This window comes from Xenopus laevis, chromosome 7S, assembly GCF_017654675.1.
Source record: "Xenopus laevis strain J_2021 chromosome 7S, Xenopus_laevis_v10.1, whole genome shotgun sequence".
Taxonomy (NCBI): domain Eukaryota; kingdom Metazoa; phylum Chordata; class Amphibia; order Anura; family Pipidae; genus Xenopus; species Xenopus laevis.
In genome coordinates, this window is record NC_054384.1 from 75,182,997 (window position 1) to 75,199,866 (window position 16,870).

Here is a 16,870-nt window from a genome sequence, read left to right on the forward strand (position 1 = left end):
TGTCCCGTTTAATACTTTCCTTTTGTTTAGTATTGTAGAAAGCAGACCCCTGCCCTGGCTGGAAGACAGAGGTAAATAACTTTACCCAGTATTATGGGATGAAGTTCTACATGCAGGAACGCCCTGTGCTTACAGCCTGTTGTACATTTATGTACATTGTTTGAGCTCATCACAGAAAAATTCACTCAGTTCATTCCTAAGGGATTTTTAGTTTATTCATCAAACCGCAAACTCTAACTTTCACCCACTTATAAATGCAGTTCTAAAAATCCCAGCAATGAATAGAAAGTGGGTGAGTTTTTTTTCTGTGGTGAGTTCTAATCTCACATTTTGTTAAAAAAAGATTGGCTCCTTAAATATACAATCCTAAGGCATTTGCCTGCTAAAGTCTTAATAAAGTTAGACTTCTTTTACCAGTGCACAGAATGTATCCAAATGCGTAATGCTTATGCATAAAAATATTTCATGCAAAGTTATATTTGTGTAACCCCTACTTGGCCACCCCCTGTGCCATAGGTTATACACCATTTCTTCCTTGCCATATAACAGGTCATGAATTCCCTTTGCTAAGTGAAAGGGTACTGGGAATTTAACTTTCATGGCAGTGCCTCCACACAATGGGATCTGGAAATACACCTGCGGGTGGCTCCATTAGGAAAACAATAATTTCACGCACCGTAAAACAAATAAACATTATGTAATAGTAAAAGTGCAGAGTACATATGCATGTTGCATATTACTGCACCCACTACCCTGGGGAACCCATTGCAGTCAAATCCTGGCACCTCCATGCCAGGCAAAGTCCCTAAGAGTCTCAGTCCCTTTTCACTGAAGAGTTTAACAATGTTTCAAATGTCTTATTTCCCCAGCAAAGACAGGTCTGTTAATCAGCTGCCTTGTTGTACATTCTATCAACAATCTGAGCCACCAGTACAGAGAATAGAAAGGGACAGACAAACACAGCTTTCAATAGCAATACATATACAAATAACTGATAGAAAACCATAGAAAATGTGTAATATTGCAAGTTTGCTTAAAATGTTTTCTTTTATTAGACAAAAAAATATTTTTTAAGCTTTTAAAGTGTAGAATGCCTTTTATGAACCCAACTAAGCATACATTACCAGAATTTACAAATATATTTGCATTTCTTCATTCTCCTCATTCACCTCTGCCTCTTGCTGCACGTGCCAGTGTGCCCATTCAGCCTGATGATGAGTTGAGAACAAATGAGCACACTCTTATCAATCAACATTAAGGGGGTTATTTATTTATCAAGGTCAGAATATCTGAACCTTGAATAATTTGTTGTTTTCGGAAGTCTAAAAACTACGAATCTGAAACCCCAGCATCTAAAAGCTCTCGAGGTCCTGTATAAGTCAGAGGGGAAGGTACCAGTGTCTGTGCTGATGTCCATACAGATATCCGATGAGTTTGTGGTTTTGCACAAAAAATGTAGAAAACTAAGATTTTTTCATAGATTTCAGAGTTTTTTGCGCAGAAACCACAACCAATTCAGAGTTTTAGGAAAGCTCCGAAGTTTGTCCGACCCTATTTTTTTCAGGCTTTTTTCTTCATAAATAAGGTCCATTCGGGCAATCTGAGTTGCTCGGATTTCTAACTTAGAAATACTCAGAAAAATTCGGACCTTGACAAATAACCCCCTATAAGTTTGGTCTCAAAACAAAAATGTGTTTTATTGATCACCATCTCCCTACATATTACAAACCTTGATGTTTATTCCCGAATTTGCTCCAACTCTTGGGAAAATAGACTCATGAGAATTAGGGATTTTATACAGAGCAATAAGATTATATCTCTTTTAGAGATTCAAAATTGGTTGGGGTTGTCATCCTAGGGATATATGGGGTCATAGACAATTGCATTTTTACATATATGCAAATAAGATGAATAATTGGAGTAGGCCCTTAACACCCTGGGAACAGATGGTAACTTCTCCTTATCAAACCCATTTCAAAGATCTATAAATTACTTATCGATCAGTTACCCAAACGAGATAGTCCTTTCTGTAGTAAGTGGGAAACTGAATTAAAAGTTAAAATCACAACATCTATGTGGAATAAAATGTTTATAAATATATTTAAATCGTCCAGGGCAGCAAGGAACAGAGAAGTTGCATATAAACTAATTACCAGATGGTACCCCTGTTTGATTAAACAAAATGTATCTGACTATGTCCAAGTTGTGCTGGAGGTGCAATGATAAAGAAGGTTCTCATATTCAGCTTAAATGCTCAGTTTAAGAACAATTTTGGACGACTATAATTTCTATAATAAATAAAGATAATTAATCCAGACTGGATATCAACAATCAAACCTAAATTCTATTGAATTATTCAACTGTAAATGACAAAGTTATTTCTAATCCTCTTACTTCCCTCTTACTAAATGCGGCCAAATCACTCATACCAAAAAAATGGAAATCATCACAGGCTCCTATGATAGTACACTGTTTCTCCACTGTAGAAGATATTAAACAAATGGAAGAAATGACTCACATAATACACAATAAAAGCAGTCAATATTTGGAAATATGGTCACCATATTGGTTGAAATGTAAAATTTTGTATGCTTAGGGACATATTTATTAAGGGTCGAAATTTGAATTCAAAAAGATGAATTATGATGAATTCAAAAAGACCAACCGAAATTAAGTTGAAGGGTTTTTTTTTGGTCAAATAGGTCTGTTTTCGGTCGACTACGTCTGTATTCGGCTGAATTCGAATTTTGCCAAGTGTCATTAATTCCTTTATTTATGTGACACTCTGGAAGTAATTGGCAAACAGTCCCTAATATGAACCTATACTGGTACACTACATGAAAGTCGCAGTGGAGAAGAAAATCAAGTGATTGAACTTTAAAACCATCCTGCACAATCACTAAGGCCAATTTCACACAGAGTTAATTCATGGTCCTTTGTTTTAAGTTTAGGGCTGAAAATCAGATGGCCCCTGTGAACAGACAAAGCAGATTTCAGTGTGAAAATTCATACTCACTTTTCCAAGCCAAAATATGCTCCATGTGTACGCACCAAGACCAACATTGTGCCTCTTGGAAGACACACAAGAGAGTGGATTCCAGCAGAGGGGCTGTTTCTAAGACTTTGCTTTTATACAACAAGCAGAGAGACAACCTTGTGTGGCAGTTAAAATAAAGGGGTTAAAAGGGGGGCAATTTTTTATTCTTATGAATGACAGTTGCTAGTATTATTTGGAATTGCACTTGGCAAAATCTCCACAGCTGCGATGCACATGATGTATGTGCCAAATTCTTTAGGCACAAGTCTACTGTGCCTATTGGTGCTGGGAGTGAAGTGAACTGTGAAGCTGCTGGTGCTGACTTTTAAGAGGACTTTTTAAGAGGTAACTCCAGAATTCCCCTATGTCAATAGGCACAGTAGCACTGAACTGTACTTGTGGACATACATGAGTCATAGTGATTAGTATAAATACATTGGGGGAGTTAATTATTAAAGTCCAAATGCCAAAAAACTGAAATTTTTTTTTACTATAAAATCTGAATTTTTAGTGGAAAAAAAAATCGAATTTTTCAAGATTTATTAAACCCAGAGGATGGAAAAAGTCTGAATCAATGGGAAAGCTCTATATCCTATTTGTTAGTTTCTGTAGTCTGCGCTGTAATTAGCCCAAAAATCTGATTATTTCGGACTTTTCAGGCAAAAATCTGAAAAATTCAAGCCTTTCGGGGAAAAAAGCCATAAGAAATAGTGCAATTCTGAAAAAAACGCTAAAAAAATCGTACGATTCAGATCCCGATCCGATTACATTACGATTTTTTAATAATAAATAAGATCCAACAGTGGATTCTAGTTTGGTCTGACTTTTTTAAATAAAATAATCAGATACATTTGGATAAATAAGGCCCTGAGTGTGAGATGGCCAATTAGTGGAATGTAACTTATTAAAGTTTACCCTTTTATATCAATGCATTTACATACAAAGTCACATTAGTAATGCCAAAATAATTGGATTTTTTTGTTGTAATAATCCAATAATTCAGAAACCGTAAATAGGAATCCTCTAAATTAGAGATAAAGGGAAAAACCGGCTTTATCACAGAATTGGTTTACTGGCTAGGTTTCTGAGAGAACAAGCCTCTTACATCTTTACTTTCGATTTATAATATTATTTTATGGTAGGGAATGTTTTCTGAAGATTAAGACCTTTGTGTTCAAACATATCAGCAAATAAAACTGCTCAGAAAAGAGTTTTAGATCCAGACGGACAGATAGGTGCTGCTGAGAATGCAAAATCATAGTTCTACTTCCAAATAACACTACCCAGAATATTATTTTTGGAAAAAAATGGAGACTGCACATCAGAAAAAGCATCCCTAAAATAATGATCCCCATTACGCTCAATACATGTAAGAAACACATTTGAAATCAAATAAATCCACAACACTGCAGGATAAAATAAAATAAGGGACTTGAAGTGAACTACTGTCCCTTCTGGAATACAGGCATGGAATCTATTATCCATAAACCCAGCATCTAGAAAGAACCAAAATATGGGAATGCTATTTTGCCTGCAGTCCTATTTAAGTAAACAATTATTCATAGTATTAAATAATTATTAATAAACAATAATAAACATAATCATATATTATTGTTATAAACCAATACCTTGTACTGTACTTGATGGGAACTAAGGTAGCATAAACCCATGTTGGTGGCAAAAAAAAAAATCATATGGGTACATAGGGGCACATTTACTAAGCTCGAGTGAAGGATTCGAATGAAAAAAACTGAATTTCGAAGTATTTTTTTGGATACTTCGACCATTGAATAGGCTACTACGACCTTCGACTCGAACGATTCGAACTAAAAATCATTCGACTATTCGACCATTCAATAGTCGAAGTACTGTCTCTTTAAAAAATACTTCAAATACCTACTTCGGCAGTTTAAACCTAGGTACGATGTTAGCTTATGGGGACCTTCCCCAGCACTTTCCTAACCTTAGTTCGTTTGAAGAAAAATCCTTTGATCGATCGCTTAAAATCATTCGAATCGTTCGATTCAAAGGATTTTATCGTTCAATCGAACGATTTTGACTTTGATCAATCGATCGAAGGATTTGCGCTAAATCCTTTGAATTCGATATTCGAATTTGAAGGATTTAAATTTGAGGGTCAAATTCGAGAGGGTTTATTAACCCTCGATATTCGACCCTTGATAAATGTGCCCCATAATGTTTTTAGTAGCCTAAAGGTGCAGTATGTTAGTGTATCACATTATGGAAAAATCAATATTCAAAATATACCCAGGTTCCAGAAGAAGCCATGGTGAATAGTGAAACCTGAACTGGTCAATTGCCAGTAATGAATTTTGCACACCAAAAGAAAAAGTGGAGAGAGTTCTCCCCGACATTCGCTCTTAAAAAAGAGAGATTGGCTAGATCCTGCTACGTACAAAATGCAAAAAGGGGGTTGTGGGAGCACTCCAAGGCTAACTAAAAATATATTTAAATATAATGGAAGTGCTACTGATCTGGCCAAATTAACTACAGTACATACATAGCACATAGCTCTTTCAGAGCTAAGGAATACACAAGAATACACAACACAAATATCTTACAATGTGAGAAGTGAAATATAACCTTTACTAAACAAGGTCAATATAAAATGTATATGTAATGGAACTGATATGAAAATAATTCCAATGAGACTTTAGGAGAAGAGAATTCACCAGAAGCATAGAAAGGGTTTCTTTTCTGGAATTCCATACCAAAACAGAAGGAAATGATGGATGTCTTACCAATTGCCTTGTTTTCTTTCCATTTTGCTGATCGTTTTTTTGCATAATTTTACATTTTGCATATGTTCAAGGAAGTTTTCTAAAATGCAAGAAATTAGAAACATCTATGTGATGATATCAGTATTATATTTATATTATGGGTTAATTAACCCTCGATATTCGACTAGGAACTAAAATCCTTCGACTTCGAATATCGAAGTCGAAGGATTTAGCGCAAATGCTGCGATCGAACGATCAAAGGATTATTCCTTCGATCGAACGATTAAATCCTTCGCATCGAACGATTCGAAGGATTTTATTCCAACGATCGAAGGAATATCCTTCGATCAAAAAAACTTAGGCAAGCCTATGTGGACCTTCCCCATAGGCTAACATTGAGTTCGGTAGCTTTTATCTGCCGAACTAGGGGGTCGAAGTTTTTTTTAAAGAGACAGTACTTCGACTATCGAATGGTCGAATAGTCGAACGATTTTTAGTTCGAATCCTTCGATTCGAAGTCGAAGTCGTAGTCGAAGGTCGAACTAGCCCATTCGATGGTCGAAGTAGCCCAAAAAACACTTCGAAATTCTAAGTTTTTTTAATTCGAATCCTTCACTCGAGCTTGATGAATCGGCCCCCAAATTTTTATAATCTGAAAACTGCCTGCTGTGTAAACCTTTAGCAGCAACGGGGAACTAGCGAATTCTACTACTAGCAAAGAACATCACAATATCTATATTTATATTCAGTCTGCTGTATGGAATACTGAAACAGCATAAAGTTTGATTGTTTTTATGTTGTACTGAAAGTACACTTTAACCCCAACTAAATTATTATTCATATATTCAGAAATATAAAATATATCAATTCTGTGCAATCTCATTTCTTTTTATGGAAGTGCTATGAATGCATTTTACCTAAAACCACTTTTTGACAGTAAATGCAATGAGCAGCATTGTATAATATTTATGTATTATGTTTCTTGCTTGAATGCATGTCAAATTAGGTATTATGAATTATAATATCAAAGTCAACCAATGTTAAATAAAATTACTCATAAATGTTTGCAACTCACTAAGATATTTTTCTGGCCACTGAGGTAAATTATTTTGAGTAGGACACATGACAATTCAATTTGTAATTTATGGTTTTGACTAAATTCAATTTAACAAACACACTTGTTTGTCATTAAAGCCAATGCTGACATTTCTGGTTTGAGAGTAGGACGACATGGAAGTTTTCTGCGCGATCCGACGTGCTGCGACAAAACGCCTGCGACAAGTCGTATGCGACAGTAATAATGTAAGATAGAAATGTCAGATGCAGACGCAGCTTCTGAATCCGACAGTCACATCGCGTTGGATCAACGTTGCGACTTCATCCGACATTTCTATCTATTATCAGGCTGAAAACGTCCATTTAGTCCTACCCTGAGACAACAGTTTTCTTTTCACCTTGCAATTGGGACAAACAAAAAGTTGCCTTGTTGTGACAGGTTAAAATATTATACTGGATAGTTAATTTATGCTTAGAACTGACCAGTTCCATGTCAGTAATTTTTTTCTCTCTGAGCTTAATTCTGGTTTTGCATATCTTGCTCGTAAATAAAATCTGCAATGTTTACAAACAAGGGTTTTATTTCTTTTGTTTGTACAAATGAATAATGAGAAAATACTGTAGATAACAGTGCTCACAAAAGACAAAAAAACAGCACCTTCTTCTGTTGATGTGCACTCAGTTCTCTCAAGCTTATGCCACAGTTCTTTTGAAATGTGTTGGAAAAAGGGAGCACTCATAAAAAAACAGAAAAATACTCTCTTATTAAGATTTTACTCTGTTTGGAGTTGCAGAAAGGGGAAGGAGGTTATGTATAAGTGGAGAACTCTACAAGACATGAAAAAGTTTGGGGAGGGTCAAGATGGTCAAGGTAGTGTCAGTATACAGTATATGTTAGTTCTATGAATTAAAAGGATACTATTTTTTATACAACCAGACAGTTCAATACATAGAAACAAGGGGAATAATGCAGAGAATGCCATAAGGAAGGAAGAAATATGTTTCCAGATACAGTTAGTTGCATGAGAATGTTTTGCCTCTATTTAGCAAATATTTAGTATAAGTATTCAGTAACTATATATACTATCTTTTATTTATATGCATTGCTGGTTTATTTCTTCTTTGCCCTTAGCTATTTACAAAAGTGGCAGGCTAAGCCAGCTGGTAGCCCTAGGTCATTGGCCCAGCAATCTCGCACCCCATGTATGTGTATGGGCCCGGACTAGGGCTATGCAGAAAGAAGAGGTATATGCCTAGCACCCCGCACTGTTGTGCCTTAAGCACTTGCCCCTTCTGTTTACCTCTAGTTCCAGCCCTGATTTACTACAATGACTTCGGGGTCACCAATGGCTTTCAATGCACAATTTTATGTACATTGAATCTTATAAAAAAATCTCACCAAACTTCTAAATTAAATGAATTTGAACTTTAAAAATTTCAAACCCCCATTAACCATTTTAGTTGCTTACATTTCATCTGTCTGGAGTCCTTGTTGACATGAATAGTGAATAGTGATACAAATAGTAAAAAATAAAGAGCTAGTAACATCACATATACTGAGTTTTTATCAGTCCTGGCTAACAGTGGTATATATTTGTTATTTTGGGCAGCTAAAAGGAATCCCATGCAATTCTGTATGTTAAATTTCAGTTTCACTTCACAAAGAGGAAGGTGGATGGACAGCCCATCACCGTAGTTAGAAAAAGGGTTGGCTGATGTTTTTCAACCAAATAAACATACTTCAATAACAAAGGTGCAATCATTACATTTTTAGAAATGCTAACTGTCTGATGACTCCTTACTACTCTATATAGATGTAGTTATGGCCACCATTCTCATCAATTTTTTGTTCAACATTTATCAATTCTGGCATTCCTGTGGACAGGACTCATTTGATAAATACTTGTCCATGTAAAATGGTAACTTAAAGAGGCCACTTATAACCAAGTTTAAAAAACATAGTAATGCTCAGAATTTGCAATGGATATGTTCATGTGATTGCATAACTGAGGCCTTGTTATTTAGAGGTAGTGTGCAAAACAAAACATTTAGCATTATTTATACATTTTATTATCTGTATAAGAAAGCCAAGCTGATACTGTTTAATGTATTATACAACCAGGAAACCAGTTATGTCTTGACTGTTTGGAGTGCTCTAAAAGGTGAGCTTAAACATACATTTTCTCAATATTTAAGTAATATTTTACATGAAACCAAATGCTAATAATGTTTTTATGGATGTAGATCATAATGGGACAACATCACTAAAAGTAGAGCCCACATTAATAAAGCATGGGCACTCCTTTGATAGGACATCTTGCGCTAAGCCAGTGTGAAAGATGAAAGAACAGTCTTTGTAAAATGTGCATCTCTTAGCGCTAAGTAGTAAAACAATTATATATATAAATACTATAAATATATATATATATATATATATAGGTAGGACTGATGCATGGACACTGCCTTGGCGGGCGCATCAGCTTATGCATACTTTGTACAAACCATGTAACCAAAAGTGTCTCTTTTTGCCAAATTCAGATAAGTTCTCTTTAATCCAATTGTTCCTTAAAGTTGTATAATGATAGTGCTGGGTTAATTTGTTTAGTTCAGTATATGATATAAGCCACACACCCATGCACCAGACTGATTTTAATTGCAACACATGGATGAGCTGCATTTTTTGTTTTTGTATATATATATATATATATATATATATATATATATATATATATATATATATATAGTGCATAAAGTACCCTGTCTTGTAAATAATAAGGATATTATAAGTTACCGAGGAGTTTCATGACCATATAAAAATACAAGGCCGAAGGCCGAGTGTTTTAATACAGGTCATGGAACTCCGAGGTTACTTCTAATATCCTCATATTTTGCAACAGGGGGTATTTTATGTATTATAATACACAAGTTTTAGTGAGTCAAGTGACACAAATTACTTCACAGTTAATTTGTACCCAAAAAAGCTAGTAAAAGAACACACCTAGACTGAATTATGTATATACTAATAAGCTATTTATATTAAGCATTTAAAACCAATGAGCACATGCTTATGATCACAGACTACAAATGGTGAGTGCAGTATTTTAATGGTTACGACTACAGCAGCAATAGAAGCTGCATGCTTATACAGTTGGCAGGTAGGTTTAACAGTGGTATTTATTTCTATTATTCATATTTTGCAAAAGAATATCTTGTACACCTCACTATTATGTATGAAAATATAAAAAGACACCCAATCATTATAGTCCCTTATATTAATCAGTACTGAGTGAGTATGGGTTCTTCTAACCTCTGCAGGCTGCCATTTAATTTATAATCTGTTCAGAAACATTCTGATTTCATAAACACTTGTTTATGACATTCTGCAAGTTTTCATCTGTAATCATGGTGGGGAAAATACTATAATAATAATAAAATAAAATAATAGTATACAAAGCAGAGTAAAAATGATGGTGCATTATTACATTAGCTGTAAATGCAACATTTGACCCTTTATGTAGCTCTTCTCAACAAGAAACAAACTGTGGCTTGCAGTCTTTTAACGGCAGTAATTACCTTGGGCAAAGTAGTGTCAGTGAAATGCTTCAATAATCTATTGACCTAAGGTTTTTATGTTTAAGCACCTTTTTATTGTACTGGCCTGTGCTCCAGATATGGCCCTTTGAGAGTCTTTCATGGCCCATGGCATGCCTTGGCTTCCCACTGATCACTTTGGATAACACCATTATCTTATGTATATGCATGAGGCCTGATGTTTTATATTTTCTGAGCTGCCAATTATGCCTAAAGGATTTATGGTCAGCTCTGGTAGAAGATTATCTGTTGGCACAGAAATGGCTGACATTGCTTCCAAAAAGGATTCAAACTGCTAGCAAACGACAGCTGTTAATTTATAGTGATTTGTGATGGTGTATATAAAATGTGCCAAGATAGTAATAAAGATGTAAACAACCTTAATGGCAGATTAAAACAAGACAATAGGGATCTAGATAATAAACCATTTTAAACTGTAAAAGTGTTGTCACTTTTAACCTGTTCCTTTCAGCTATTTATCTTATGTGTTCCACATGTGACTATACATTTTCACTTTATATGGTTTACACCAGTTTTCTCCATCATACATATTGCTAATCTATGTAAACTCATTCTGCTTTTGCTCAGTTTCCATACAACTTTACTTCATTCCTCTTTAGCGAAAGTATTTCATTATATATAAAGTCTGCGTTGGACAGCCCTGTATCTGAATATTCACTGTGCCAATAATTCCTTTCATAACAGATTTTAGAAATGTGTGTATGTTTCTTTTTATGACTAGAAATAAACATATTTTAATTATTTGATTTTTATTTATGAGAAGCACAGTGGTGTGTAGCACATTTACAGCACATTTTAACGGCATGGCCAAAAATAACATTACCAGCCCTTTATGTTTTTCCATATTGATATATGATATCCCTATTAGTTACTGGTCAGGAACGTTCTGCCACAAAATTATGCCTCCTGTGCCTTACCCATTGTTAACCCTTGATGTACCACCAACCTTTTGTGTGTGGGAACCATTGAGTGAAGCACACCAAGCAGAGAGTTGCAGTTCAATCATGTTCTCTTTATTCATCACTGCCCTCAGTAGAACAGCAGCACATTCACAGGGCTCAATCTACCAGAGTTTTGCAGAAAATTGCCGTAACAGCACACTGCTGGGGAGACAAAACCTCACAGGCACCCCTCCTGGGCCGGGGCCGACTCTAGCCTTTCCATTTAAACCCTGACTGGTGGGATTCTTGCTGGGAACACCATGCTCACTCACTCCTAGTTGGGGCCATAGGTGCCCATGCTAGTTACCTCTCTAACTTACACTTCCTGGTGTGTACTATTTCACCACCAGGCCTAACACTTCCTAGGCCCAGTACCTCTTCCAGGAGATGACTCTACTGCTGCAGTGCCCCCTGCTCATCTTGCTTCCCATGATGCATCTCTAAAAATCACTTCCTGAAACCTTCCCTTAAAACCCTCCTGAAAACCAGACACGTCCTTGTGTCTGCCAATTAAACTATTATTCTACACCTTCACACTTCCCCTTTTAAAAATCAGACACGTCATCATGTCTGGTAATTACCATACATAAAATCACACTCTCCATGCAGCACAGCATCCACTCCATTATTACACCTGTATTATTTCTATCACCTTTTTCACATATCTCTTCTTTTAGCACTTTACATCCTATTTCTAAAATATCACCACGTCACATCCTCTTTGACAGTCTCTCCTGAGACCTTCCAAGGCAGGATGCTGTCGACTACGCCAAATGTAATGGGGGAAAATATCTCCTGTGCCTTACCTGTTCTTAACCCTTGATGTACCACTGACCTTTTGTGTTGATTGAAGCACACCAGGCAGAGAGTTGCATCATGCTCTCTTTATTTGTCACGGCCCTCAGTAGAACAACAGCACATTCACAGGGCTCAATCTCTCAGCCTTGTGCAGAACATTGCCAGGAGGGACACACACTCGCAGGCACCCCTCCTGGGCCCAGGCCAGCTCAATCCATATCTAGGCTTTCCTCTTAAACCCTGGCTTGAAGTATTCCCGCTGGAAACACTATTCCCACTCACTCCTAGTTGGGGCCATTGCTGCCCATACTAGTTACCTCTCTGATTTACACTTCCTAGAGTGTTCTATTATGCCACTAGGCCTCACACTACCTAGGCTCAGTACCTCTTCCAGGAGATGACTCTATTGCTTCTATTGCTGCAGAGCCCACTACTCTACTGCACATATTTGAAAATCCCTTTTTGAAACCTTCCCTTGTATATCTTATTATTCTCCACCCACTGGGGACTTTCCATCACAACTGTTATCCTCTAGCTCGCCCTAATGGCCAACCTAAATATATGTATTAACCATTACTTAAACATTTTTATTAAACCACTAACATTAAACCCTATTACACTTCACCCTCCTGAAAACCAGACACGTTCTCACATCTGCCAATTAAACTATTACTCTACATCTTCACAAGTGGTTACACTGACAAATTTACAAGCAACTTGCTTGAATGGAATTGTGCTTACTTACAAGCTGTATTATTTGTGATTGCTTCTCCAGTCCATTTATTTACATGGAAGCTGATGGCATGTGTAAATAAACCTGTCTTCTGCTATGGGCACTGATTGGAAAAGTTAACTAATATTAAGTCAAGATAAACAAATTATTTCCAGTTCCAACTCTAGAACATGCATCATAAAGCTGACCATAGGAAAAATGAGTCTTTACTCACTGCTCCTCCTTAGATCCCATATACTGATAACCCTCCACAGCTCAGTAAGGCCCTGCCAGGCTGCTATTTTAACAATTGCAATCACATTGCTAGATGTAGTTCTGCAACAGTTAAGCTGCAAGCACAACGAACAACCAAGTTAAGTTTATCAGTAAAGTTTTCAGCGGATTATAAAATCCTTACCTGTCTGCCTTCATAGTAACACAGAACTCCCTGCCCTCCCATGCCTAACAATGTGCTTTTATACACCAAGGCCTGTGTTGCGTAGCAATGTGTCTTCATGCTTGCTGCTTGGATAAAATGTAGAGAAATACACAAGTAGCAGCCTGGGCTAAAGGCTGTAATGCTGACAGGAGGGAAACCTCATCCCACAGTAAGATAAATTAGCAGAGAAATGACAGAATGACAAAATTTGTTTTTTTTTTGTTTTTTTTACTAAACTCCAATTTTTTTTGGTCGGAGTTTTAAAGGGGAAAACCACATTTTTTTGTAGAAAAAAACTAAAATGTATACAGATTTATTAAACCCTGATGCTGTTAAAAGTATGAATAAAAAAGTACTCCATCTCAAACCTGCATGTAGAAGTCAATAAAGTCCCATTTACAATTTGAAGATATCATGATCTGCGCAGGGTTTCATACAATAATCCAATTAATTTGTAGTTTTCGGGCATGACATTTTTTCACGATTTTATGGAGTCTTTTCCCACACCAGTTTTTTTCAAGTGAATTTATTCATAAATACGGTAAAAATGTGCATGGGAGTTTGGTGGTTTTAAGATAATAGTGAGAAATTTTCAGATTTTAGTAAATAAAACTTCATACAGCATCCTCTAGTAACTTAAATAGCATAAGCAGATTCCACAGAAAATATATATACATTAACTATATCTCATAGTGAACAGTTCTTTTTTCCTCTAAGACTCATAGTGGTAACACCTGTACAGTTTCAGACTGGCCCACTTGGATACTAGGAAAACTCCCGGTAGGCCAGGTGTCAGTAGGCCCTCTTGCTTTTAATCATTTCATGGTCATTCCCTATTTCTTTATGGGAATAAAATTTGTAATAATGGAAGAATATAGAAAGTAGGTATAAAAGACTAGGAGAATAAAGAGGTTGAGTGATGAGAGGAGGAATAATAGTTTAGAAAGTGGACCTATGGTCTAAGATTTTCTGGTGGGCCACAGTTTAAGGTTTTCTGGTGGGCCCCTGCAGGGGCGATCCTGGCCCCTCCGCTGCCTGAGGCAGCAGCAGTTGCTGCTGCCCCCCCTCCCCTGGAAATTCGCTCTTAAAGTACCAGGAGCAGCATTTTTGCTGCCCCTGGTACCTAGTGGGGCGCTGCCGCCTGAGGCGACAGCCTCAACTCGCCTCATTGGCGAAGCACCCCTGGGCCCCTGGCATCCCAGTCCGACATTGCACCTGTAAAAGAAATCCATAATAAAATCACATTACTATATAATGAAGCCTAATGGGGGTTGATGTGCTTTTTGCTCAGTACTTTCTGCAGTCTCTTCCAAATCTGATGCTGCTGCACCTTTTTTGTTTTCTTTGCCTTTCTTTCATCTTGTCGAACACCTTGGTGATACCTCTGGGTATGTGTAACAAGGTGTGTGCAATTTGGTTTTTAGCCCTCGGCCCATTAAAAGTTTTGAAGGTGACAATCCAATGCCTTCAAGTGGTGTAACACGATATTCCATTAAAGCAATATAAGGATCGCTGTGGTTATTGTGTGACTTTTTAAGCATATTTTTAATGGAAACTTTAATGTGGACACAAAGTAAGCATTCTAATCCGTTAAAATAAGTCAGTTCCTACATTTTCCCATGGTCATCTTGGAAATGGATGAGTGATCAAATGTTCTTTTTGATTTCATTTCATTTGGAACACTGAGAAACAGTTTTTTTAATCAGCCAACATTCCTGGCCAATAGAATATGCCTCAAGATCTTTCTTTCATTTAACTATTCCCAAGTGTGATTCATGGATTTTAAGGCAGAGGGACAGTAACTGCTTGGACAAGGTCACTTTGCTTGGCCATCTGATGGTATTTTTTCAAGAAAATGTGGCAGCCCTAGGACATTTGCTGCATTGTTTTTGCCTCTTCCCTTATTGTCCCTGTTTTGTATTTTACACTCTATTCTAGAGACATGCATCTCACATCTCAATTATCTCCGTAACAGCCGTGAGCAAAGTTGCCTTGTTGTTTTCCCACAATGCAGCATTTTTTTCCCAGAATGTCCCGAGCATTCTGGATAACATGTTTCATCTGTATTTAAAGAAAATACTAATCCTGTGCATAATCAGTATACATAAAATTATATTGTGTGCTTTTTAGATCTTACACAATAATGAGCTGACCTTTATTAGGCGATCCCAATGTCTTTGGCTGCAAATTTGCATCGTCAGTTTCCTTTAAAATATAAAATGATGTATTTTTTTTTATATTTCAGGTTTCGATTGAATGTTTTAACATTCTCTATTTTAGAAGGGTTAGTCAGGCCAAAAACTTTTTTGCTTCAGTAACTACACATTACTTTGGTTCCAATTTAAATCTGCTCACAGAAATAGCAAATTGGTTATGAATGTCGAATGCATTTCCCAATTTATGCAGCTTGAACATTTGCGCTGTGTTCATTTTGATGTGTGAGGAGAAGAAAATGTCAAGAGACAAGGTATAGGAATTGAGCTGGTATTATTATTGTAATCCGGCGTAAAGGTAAAAAGAAATAATTGTACATCAGCTCATTCCTGTAGAAAGCGATTTACCTACCTTTTTGTCCTCTCTGTGACTGCCATAATAATGATAGTGATACCACACAAAAATCTGTGAGATAGATGAAACTGAAATTCTCTTCAGGAAATTACAGAGCATCAGGAACAACATAGTTTATATTTATCAGCATTCCTTGATGCCTCAGCCACACTGTACCTCCTTCTCCAACTCAAGTGGGACACATTTGTATGCAGTGATCGCTGGTAACTGTTCAACAGCAGAAGTGCAAAATATACATCCTTATCTCTGGATTACAGTTTAAAATGAATCTTTTATTGCAAAAGGTATAACATTTTGAGGCCCAATGTGTTTCACACCAGACAGGTCCTTTTAAAACCAGTAGGAGTGTGTCCTAGACGCAACTTACTAGCTGCTTTCAAAGTAAAACTCCCAAACTTGGCTGCCCTTTTATTAGACACCAGTGGGATCACCTGACTATAGCTGGGAAGGGTGGGAGCTACAACATGGAGCTGGTCACTGCTCCTGTATAAACTATAACAAACAAGGGAAAGTTGTGCTCACCACTAATTTTTAAAACCATTAGGCGGCTAGTAGGTTAAACTTAGTCCCTTTGTAAAATGTATAATGAAGCAATAGAATTCTTAATGAATCAGATAAAATTGAGCATAGGACTGGCCAGATATGGGATGACTTTGACGTAGTTGGCCAGCTTAAATATATTGCAATATATGGACAAACAATCCCTGTTTTGTTTAAAGGGTAAGGCATTTTTCAGTAGCAGTATACACAAAATGTCTCTGTCTTAAATATATTGATAATGGGTTGAGTGCAGAGGACTCTTGTATTTGACTATATGTATTTTGTGGTCACAGCCTCATTGCACCCCCGCCGAAGGGTTTTAAAAATTAGTGGTGAGCACAACTTTCCCTTGTTTCTTATGGATATAAGTACCACCTTGTAAGTATTTTAAAGTTAGTTTCTTGTACCTTCGCTGCTATGCTCATC